The sequence below is a fragment of the Macrobrachium nipponense genome, chromosome 3 (assembly GCF_015104395.2).
Source record: "Macrobrachium nipponense isolate FS-2020 chromosome 3, ASM1510439v2, whole genome shotgun sequence".
NCBI lineage: Eukaryota > Metazoa > Arthropoda > Malacostraca > Decapoda > Palaemonidae > Macrobrachium > Macrobrachium nipponense.
The window spans coordinates 74,206,954-74,217,179 of record NC_087202.1 but is presented as its reverse complement, the minus strand read 5'-3'; the positions used below and the strand labels follow the sequence as shown (position 1 = coordinate 74,217,179).

Genomic DNA, 10,226 nt, shown 5'->3' with positions numbered 1-10,226 from the left:
TCTGCTGATCCACACAGTGAGGTAATAGCCTGAATGAAAAACATGAAATAAGTAAATTAATTAAATCAAATTGATAGTTATCCTGATATCATCACAACTGTCACATTACCCTAACCATATAAGCAGGCCTATGAAACAATATCATAATTTTTAAAAGAAAATTGTATTTTTCCTAACTAAACAAACATGAGGACCTTTACAACAGGAATTGCTTACAGCAAAGCTGGAACATGGTTGTTAAAACTCTTGAACAAGGTAGTTAGGCAGTAACTACCATATGGTAGGCAGGGAGACCTGTCTGCCTGGATGTAAACATTCCACTTTCTCTTTTGGCCCAGGTTTCAGATTGAGGGGTGGCAAGAGGGGGGCATCAGTGTAAAGGTTTGTATTTTTAGGAAAAATACAATTTACTTTTAAAAATTGTGATTTGTTCCTACACAATATACAAACCCTCGGTCCTTTACAGTAGGAAGACTCACTCTCTTGAACTGACTGGAGTTTAGCATACCCGGGCTACTCAGCCCAGTCAAAAGAGCAAGCACGAGTGACCCTGAAAATTTCATCAGCGTATAAGAACTGCATGATTGAGAGTAAGTTTTTTTGGGCCTTTTCGAATGAGTGAGGAATTAATGCTCATATGAAAAAGGCTGGGAAGAATATTAAGAGTCGGAGGCATTAAGGCAAAGATCCGAGAAGGGTTTGCCTTATTGCCAGATTCTCCTTCTTCCCCTTCCTAGAGGAAGGAGCAGGATTGCTTCTATGATTCTAATAAGATAAATAGAAAGGAAGCTTGAAGTGTAGACTTACCGCATCAAATGTCAGTCCAGCAAATGTAAGTTTGAGTCCTATTCTCAACCCGAAAGAAGAGAAGTAGAAGAACAAGGGAGGAAGAGGAGAGGTCAGGCCAGGCCAGTCATTTTCACACCTTAGGTGAGATACAACTTGTCCTCTTAAAGGAGTTACGTAAGGAAAAACTTGTTGAGCATCCACCACAGGTCCAAGGAAAACAGGGTTCCATGGACTTGTGGGCAAAGACCCAATGGCAGAGAGAAATAAATGTAGTCCACGTCTATCTTTCAATCCAACCTATTCTTTGGAATGGGAGGAAAGAACTAACCCACTGTACTGTGCGATCTCAGAAAAAGCGTACAGGTGACACCGTTGCCAGCTGCAGAGAAACTCCTACTGATCTCGCAAAACCAGGAGAAAGACACGTCCTTAGGCACTTCTCCCTTGGTGAGTCAGTATTGGAGAAAGGTTATCAACATCCATGTCAAGGATGTCAAGTCTTCCAAAGGTGTAGCAACATGCTATTAGGACAAAGTAATGATTGATCTGGATCATCGATTACAAAGTCAAAAGCGTAGGGGATCATAAAAGACCCGAACCTGTCAACAAATGCCAAATGATTCAGAGTTCATTACAACATCTGAAATGAAATCAAGACATGATACCTGTCTTTTGAAGGGTGATATGAAGAAGATCCATATAAATCGTCTAACCTCTTTGCCAATGCCAGAGAGAGAAGAGATGCAGTCTTAAAAACCAAAACTCTGTCTGATAATTCTCGCAAAGGTGTGAGTGCCCTAAACGAAAGTCAAATGCCATCTAGAGACCTGAGGTCCTTGTGATGGCAAGGCAGAGAAATTTCTCAACTGTAGTGAATCTCGACTGAGGAGAAACAATACTACTACTACTACTACTACTTGTGTGAAAGACTAGGGCAAATGTGGACCTATATCTTTCAGAATTAATTAGGAGAGAAGTAACTCGTGATTCTCAACAGAGAAAAAGTCCCATCAAGGACACCAACCAGCAAAGACAGCTCCAATCCCTGTAATGTTACGGAGGACTGAAAGAGTTATTCAGTTATTTCTGTTGTTACTCGGCAAGATAGCCTATGCTTGGAAGGAAAGTTGGAAAATCTTGGCAGGTCAACTCGAGGTGATCAATTTTTGTTGAACACCTTACAACTTAAGAAAAATGTAGAGAAAACAAAAACTGTCGAGTTCGTCTGAAAAGTCATTCTGAGTCATTGCAGTGGCCCATGGGTCAGGTGCAATGGAGCAGAAGACATACAGACTTCTGTTGTAACGGAGGTAAACAGAAAGATGATAAGGAGTCTACTGAGACATATCTCTTGACTGATGAGTCTTGCAAGGGCGTGTGAGGAGCATGAGGCAGGAGCCGTAAATGAGAGCTAAATACCACCAAGAGACCTAGGTCTCTGTATGGCCAGACAGAAAGGTTCCTCATTAGTAATTAACACCCGACTAAGGAGAAACAATACTAAGAAAAAATAATTTCTCCGTAACATAGCAGTACCCTGCCCCTCACTCAACTACGGAGGCCAAGTTACTTGCTAGTATATTTCATCTTGAAATGTGTTTGGCTGACAGAGCTATCAAGTGCACAACAGTTAGCCTCGAGCACCGGCATGTTAACCGCATTAGGAGGGAAATGAAACCCTCTTGTTTTGTGATAAATGCCACTAGTGTGGTGTTGTTGCTTAACACCACTTGGTGCCTAAAAATCAAATCCAGAAACTCTCGGGAGGCCTGAAAGGATGCCTTGAGTTTTAGAATATTGATGACGAGGTACTTATCATCTCGGTCACACACCTGAAGACAATGGTCCTACAGGTATGTGCCTATTACTCGGTCTGTGCATCTGATAACAGACGCATTTCGCGAGGAGAATATACAAGTATATTTAAAGGCTCCTGATGATCGAGCACCAGCCTAGTTCCTAACTCATCATTTGAGAGAGGAAAAGGATTAAGGACTGGAAGTAGACCCCCTTCATTCTCTAATGAAGAAAGCAAAGGCAAAGCTGTCCCAAAGGGAGGCTTCTATGGCAACAACAGGGTACCGAAGACAACTAGCTTTTAGCCAAATTGGCTGTTTCTGAGACAATAACACAGGAGAGATGGAATTTCTAAAGGAGACAGCCGAGATCCAGAATAAAACAGGTGCTCCTCCTGATGGATACCTACTACAGGGTCTCAGGTATGTCATGTCAACTCCAGAGACTCAACATACAACTCTTCTTTCTAGTACCAGCAATATGTGAATGCCTGTACAAGTGCTCTTTCTATGTCTTTCCTTCAGCCTTCTTCCCCATTAGAAAGGTTAAAAGAGAAACATGTATGTGCACTCTCTCAGAAGAGAAAGAAGGCTGGCTATTTCAAGAATATCCTTTGCAGCCTGAGCCTTTAGACCTTGCCAGGCAGATGCCTTGGCACATTCCTTAACTTCCACATTATCCACCACTCCCAAAGAGAGAGGCAGAACTGAAAAAGTTTCGTTCCTAAAGGTCAAAACGACTCGGGACTTACAAAATTGGAGATCCAAATTAGGACAATGTCGCTTTTCTTAGCACCAGAATTACCCACAGGTTACTGACTGGTGCTGGGCAGGGATGGAAATCTCAAGGACTGCCTGAAGGGAAACCATAGCGGTGTCCTCCACGCTTGCCATCTCTTGTTGCAAGAGGGAAAATCATTTGTGGCAACGAGAAAACAGAGTGAGACCTGAGATTTTTAAAGAAGAATTGCTCCTCTCACAGCAGCAGAGGGGCATCTCGAAACTCGGAATGAACATCTTGTCTTGAGAAAATGTATTCAACTAATCAAGAATGCCCTTGCAAGGAATGTGGCTCCATTACAAAAACCCTTGTCTGTCCTGGAAGAGCATGGGCCTCGAGCAGTGAAGATTATTCACAGGAAAACACAGTCCTATTCCTGAGATTAATGTGCTGACGAATCAGTGAAAGGATTTCTGCTGATAAAAATTGAGGGTATTTGTATCTAAAGAAAACCCTCAAGTTCTCCCAAGGGAGATTTGACAGGACCCAATGACACTTTCCTTGAGTGGTCGAGTGTGTGACGAGACATCTGAGGATCAATCTAGAGATACATATATCAAATGGGTGATTTGCAATTTTCTTACAGAAAACGCAAAGCTACTTTGCCATTCCTTTTTTTTTTTTATATTTCCCTTGCTATTATTACAACTTTTTGCATTTCAGTAACTAGGTAATTTATCTGGGTATCCTATGAATTTTCAACTTTACCACAATTATTTCTTGGGAAAAACAGAAAATTGTTTACATATCTTTCAATTTCTACTCATTATTTTCCTTACATAAAGTTATTTTGGGGGGAATTTATGCCATTGTATACAACAATCATTCAGCTGCAAAATGAAAGAAAACTGAGCATTCTACCTTAAAAACTGTCAGAGCTACAAGTCTTTAAACTAAAAAGGTGTAAACATTTTTTGCTCATGTCATATGACGACTAGCACTTTTCTTACAGAAAATGTAAAGCTACTTTGTCAATTTTTTTTCATATTTTAATTTCTATATTTACTACTTTTTGCAATGCAATAACTAGGTAATTTACCCGGGTGTACTAAGGATAAAAAACTGACTTTATCCAAATCTTTTGTTGTTTTCTTAGGGAAAACTGCAACATTTTCTTGTACTATCTCAGTTTCTACTCATTATTCAACCTAAATAAAAGTTATTTTGGAAAATGAAGTTTTTATTGTAAAACTAATATTGTAATACCTACCTGAACACCTGAATAAGCCCTGGTCACTTACCAGCCCGAACCATCATTTATTAAAAATTTACCAAATCTTTGGTTAAAATAAACGATCAGTGTTGCCAATCTCCTGGCAAACACCCTCGTTACCTAGTTACCAGCCCACCGCTGGTAGCCCTGCCTCACGGGCCGGTCACACCTGCCCTCTCACGTCAATCATAACTCAATAACTCTGTATGAGAGGGGAAGGGGGTGGGAATCATTCAGGTGTTCAGGTAGGTATTACAATATTATTTTTACAATAAAAACTTCATATTGCAATACACCCCCTGAACACCTGAATAAGCCCGATTAACAACATTAATTTGGAGGTGGGGAATCAAATCTACCCGGCCCTCCACTGTACCAGTTGTCAGTCAATATAATTGAGTACGCGGGTCAGTCTCAAGTTCATTTGTCACTCGTCCAAACTAATCTCCCATGTGTGGCCTTCTAGGCCTCCCATATGTGGAGGGAAAAACTCCCTGCACCTCTACCCTAAGGTCAAAACTCATTGAGTGCGGGAGGGATACAAACCTGTTTCCTCTCAGCCTGGCTATGTGCCTCACCTGAGTAGAGGAAAAACTGAAGACCCCCCATGATGGCTCTCGGCCTTTCATGTATGGAGGGAATCTGAAGACCTCCCATGTGGCTCTCGGCCTCTCATGTATGGAGGGAATCTGAAGACCTCCCATGTGGCTCTCGGCCTCTCATGTATGGAGGGAAACTGAAGACCTCCCATGTGGCCTTAGGCCTCTCATGTACGGAGGAGACAACCATGTCCATCGGTGCGTCTGCGACGGTGTCATCGATCGTAGTGATGTCAGTGATGTCCTCTCTTGTAGTGTTGTACCTGCCTGTCTGTACTCTGCCTGGTTGGCACTTGGAAGAATACCCTCAGATAGACCCAGACATGTTCTTTCCTATCTGTCCTAATACTTAAAATCCTCTCGTGATATATCATATCATGAATACCTTATACATATTCCTAATATTCGCTCCCTACTCTAATACTAACTCAGACAGCAAGATTGTTGGTTTAAAAATAGAATTTAGGCCAAAGGCCGAGTATTGGGACCTATGAGGTCAGTCAGCGCTGAAGGGAAATTGACAAAGTTTGAAAGGGTGTGACAGGAAGAAAAACCTCTGTTGCACAATGAGTTCCAGTGTTAGGAGAGCGTGGAAAATAGGATGAGAGAATATGAAATCAGAAAAGTGAGAAGAAGAAGAGAGAGAGAGAGAGATAGTAAGAGAGAGAGAGACGCAGACGAGAAAGACGAGAGAAGAATCGGTTCTCAGGATAAAGAGGAAATAATAAAATCAGGGAAGAGAGAGAGATAAGAGAGAGAGAGAGAGAGAGAGTAGAGAGAGAGAGAGAGAGAGAGAGAGAGAGAGAGAGAAAATTAAACAATCGTCTAACATCTCCACCTCCGTAAATTGCACCCTCTTCTAAGTTAAAAGGGTATTATCTTAACGATAATATACTCGTATAACTCCGTACAGCTATGAACAACCGAACAAGAACTTGTTACTAATGCGATCGACTCCTATAACAACATCACTTTATTGTATTGATCAGCGTGTGACAGTAATCGAATCCAATAGCAACATCCGTTATTGTATTCATCCGCGTGCGACGGTAATTACTGTATTCATGTTATAAATGCAGCTGAAGTAATAAGGCAGGAATTACGTGCATCAGCAACCTGGACAGAAGTCCCAAGCTTTTGTATGAATTCAAACGCAGCCGTGGTAGAAACAAGAAAACTAGCATGAAAGAGCTCATTACTTTTGTTTTCACACAGACAAAGGATTAATAAAGTATATAAAGTGTAAGGTTCATAATACCTATGAAAACGAGTGAAAAACGAACGGAATCCTAAATTTAACGCCATCTAACCCGAGGGAAAAACTAGCTTCCAATGAGACGTATCAGTCAAATTTTGGTCTTAAATTACATCGTAAGACGAACAGTATGACTTCGTTCCATAAGTTAAGTATCCAGATATTCATTAATATGCTAACTAGGGACAAAAACATTAGCCGAGACCAAGTGATATGGTTGAATCTGGAGCCAAGGAAAAAAAAACAGACTAGCCGGCATCCTTGTCTGTCTAAGCCACACCTCCTTACAATAGTGCTGTTTGACGACAAGCTAGTGTAATTGTAATTTAATTGAAAAGTAATAAAATAATATTTAAAGGCAATTAAATTAATTTATTAGGCCTAATATTAATTTCAGTTGTCATTGTAATTTGATAATACGACTGGTAATAATTTGTAACTGTAATTGACATAAGCGCAATGTAATTACTGACGGCAATAGTCTGTTAAACGTATGAAGACGTCATACATACGAATTCCTTATATCTGACATCTGATTATATGCCCCAAGATAGATACCTCATTGACTATGTTAAATGTCAACATAGTTGAACACACGTCTCCTTCAAGACGTTTGTACAAACTTGGCATAAGTGAGAGTGTTGTTACGTTAGTCATTTTAGGCAATCAGGAGAGAATGAGATGGATACGGCGACGCAAACCCGTATTCGTCATCCACTGATTCCAGCGTGAATGACTGCCGAGTTAGTGTTTATACTACGCTAATATGATGATACATATAATACAATTATATGTATCATCATTCTGTTCGATTACATTCATATTAATTATCCTCAGATCGGATTCTCGTTCGTTTTCAATTACACCAGTACTGAATTATCCGAAGTCAGAATGCCTTGAGCCTACAGCGTTAGCCAATATAAAAATAACTACCGATATGTTGTACAGCGAATACTTTAGGCTAGGCTAGGCTACTGAATATGCATACGATATATCATCGTGAACACTAGGCTAACCGTAGTTAATTTTATTCGATTTCTCTCCATACTGAATATCCTAAGTCAATATGCATTGAACGGAGAATTAGTTGATATTAACAATTATCGTATCGTATAAGTAGAGGAAAGTAACCTTAAAGACGAAGGAGCATATCTGAAAGACCAACCATGGCCTAAAAGCTTCTGATGCAAGGAACTCGAAGCAGGAAAAAGCCTAAAGATGCTCTAAGGACACTGTGCCTCTATAAACTACTACTTTTAATAGAAAACCGACCCGAAGAAGCCTGCACTTCTCTTCCTAAACTAAACACTATTATCCCTACTCGTCTATATCTGACCTAAGTTTTTATCATCCTGAGAACTTACACATCGAGGGAAGGGGAATCTGTTGCCAACACTGCCTGCTCCGCGCCAGGGGGGACGGCGGATCCTGCCCTGTGGGCTTGCGGATCCCCATAACCCCCAGCACCGGTTAGGGCTGGTTCTGGAACATGCAGGGGAGCTGGAAAAGAACGATTAGCAATTTCAGAATCCCTATTGCTCGATCTATCCTCACTTAATCTTGACATAAAATCGGTAACAGAGATGTCATACTCGATGTCAGCCTACTCTCAAGTCTCTTAAAGAGCACTGTCTCTAAGTCTTTATCTTGATCTACGTTAGTCTCTTCCTGCCTACACTTACTTCTTAATACGAGACCTTTCCTATGTTTGAGATACCCTAACATCTGGTCCAAAGACCACTCCTGACATTCCAAACATCTGGTCTTTACATTATATTGAACAGGCCTACAATTTACGCATAAGGAATGACTATCGTGTCATAGGGTACTCATCCTTTTCTTGCATTGTTGGCAAAGACGATACGTTGTTGATTTTCCGCTCGTCGTTTTCTGTGATGTCGTGGCCTAGAATGCAGTAGTCGTTGTCGTAGCTTGTGTTGTTTCTTCCTTTGCAGAATCAATGTCTGATGACAAGGTATTAAGAGCAATCCAACCGTAATCCAAAGGGATGCGTAATTCGTCACCAAAATCAATGAAATCAAAGGTGCAAATGAAGGCCAGGCAAGACCAAAAAGGAGTTCGCTGTGGATACATCTGTACTCCACCGCGAACGATAAGTGATTGACGTGAGAGGGCAGGTGTGACTGGCCCGTGAGGCAGGGCTACCAGCGGTGGGCTGGTAACTAGGTAACGAGGGTGTTTGCCAGGAGATTGGCAACACTGATCGTTTATTTTAACCAAAGATTTGGTAAATTTTTAATAAATGATGGTTCGGGCTGGTAAGTGACCAGGGCTTATTCAGGTGTTCAGGGGGTGTATTGCAATATTCTTTTTATGCCATTGTACAGAAAAATTATTCAGCTGAGCAGTCAACCTTGAACATTGTCAGAGCTACACATCTTGGAACAAATACACAAATATATATACATTCGTATGTTTATCACTCAGGTCACTGACATTGCCAACAGACATACATTATATAAATGTTTATGAGTCATAAGTGAAAGGGTTAAAAGTACTTTCTTAAATTAGGTTATCAAACTAATTAAGTGAATAATGCATACTATTGCTTCTTACCTGACAGCAAGCACCAAACCAGAGGTCACATCGTTTCTCAAGCAATACCGGTGAACCCTGCCGAATCAACGGTAACAACAGCTGAAAGCCATGGTGTCTGGAAAGGCAAGAGAAACATTCAACATCTACTTTACAGGTCACTACAGATCCAGTTTAGGGTGCCTTTGTTAGACACTCCTAGCAAGGGTGGAACTTTACAGTTTATGGAGACTACTAAAGTATTTATGACATTAAAATCTAGATGGTAACCATTAAGTAGCAAATTTGAAAAAAATCCAAACATTCGAGCAATATGAAACCTTAAGCTACATCACTATTATCACTATGTATTACACTATTTTTATTATTATCATTATTATTATTATTATTATTATTATTATTAATCATTTCTTGTTAAAAGTTATTGCTACTTCAGCTGCATTGATTTTGTAGGGGTTCTTTCCAATTCTTCTGTACAGGCAGTCCCCGGTTATCAGCAGGGGTTCTGCTCTCGGCAGGGTGTTGATAAGCGAAAACTGCCATTAACAGAAACTCAAGTGATTTATGGGCCCAAGTTTCAGTTAATGTCATCATAACTCTATCATCGGCAGCATATGGCTCCGATAAACGAAACTTGGCCCGTTATGACCAAGGGTTTGTATATCGTGTAGGAACAGTTATTGTACGTATATCAAGGTTAAGCTCTTATGTAACTTTTGACCTTTAATAACAGAAACCATTGAAAAAACTGGCCTTAAAAATATAATCTCATGTTTAGAATACTAAAAATAAATTAATACAATGTTTGACCAACAAAATTAATGATACTTTCAAACACCCATGTCAAAATTGTAAGATTTTTCTTGTTCTTAAACCTGTTCTATATGAAGCTATATTTACAGTTTCACTTAAAATGGCAATTTAACACATATACAAGTAAAACAGTACTGGAGATAGTGCCTAAGTAATAAATGGCAGTCTTGTCAAAACATACCTGGTTTTAACACTTTGCAAAAGAACACTGATCTCCTTCAAATGCGACTCAACTGCACTAGGAATCTGGAAAAGAAATATGAAGAACTGACTAAAATGCACTCAAATACATGTTATATGAAAAATCCAAAGATACCTCAGCAATTTTATGGTGCTACACACTAATTCTGTATACTTACTCAGCTCTTATCAGCCACAGTTTGGAGACAGTTGAAAGTCTTAAAATTTCAATACTATGTATGTA

The 10,226-nt window shown here is 40.0% G+C and overlaps 1 pseudogene; it reads right to left on the bottom strand.

Annotated features, from left to right (window-relative positions):
• LOC135221818 (proline-, glutamic acid- and leucine-rich protein 1-like) overlaps positions 1–10,226 on the bottom strand; it is a 119,888-nt pseudogene that overhangs the window by 105,258 nt on the left and 4,404 nt on the right.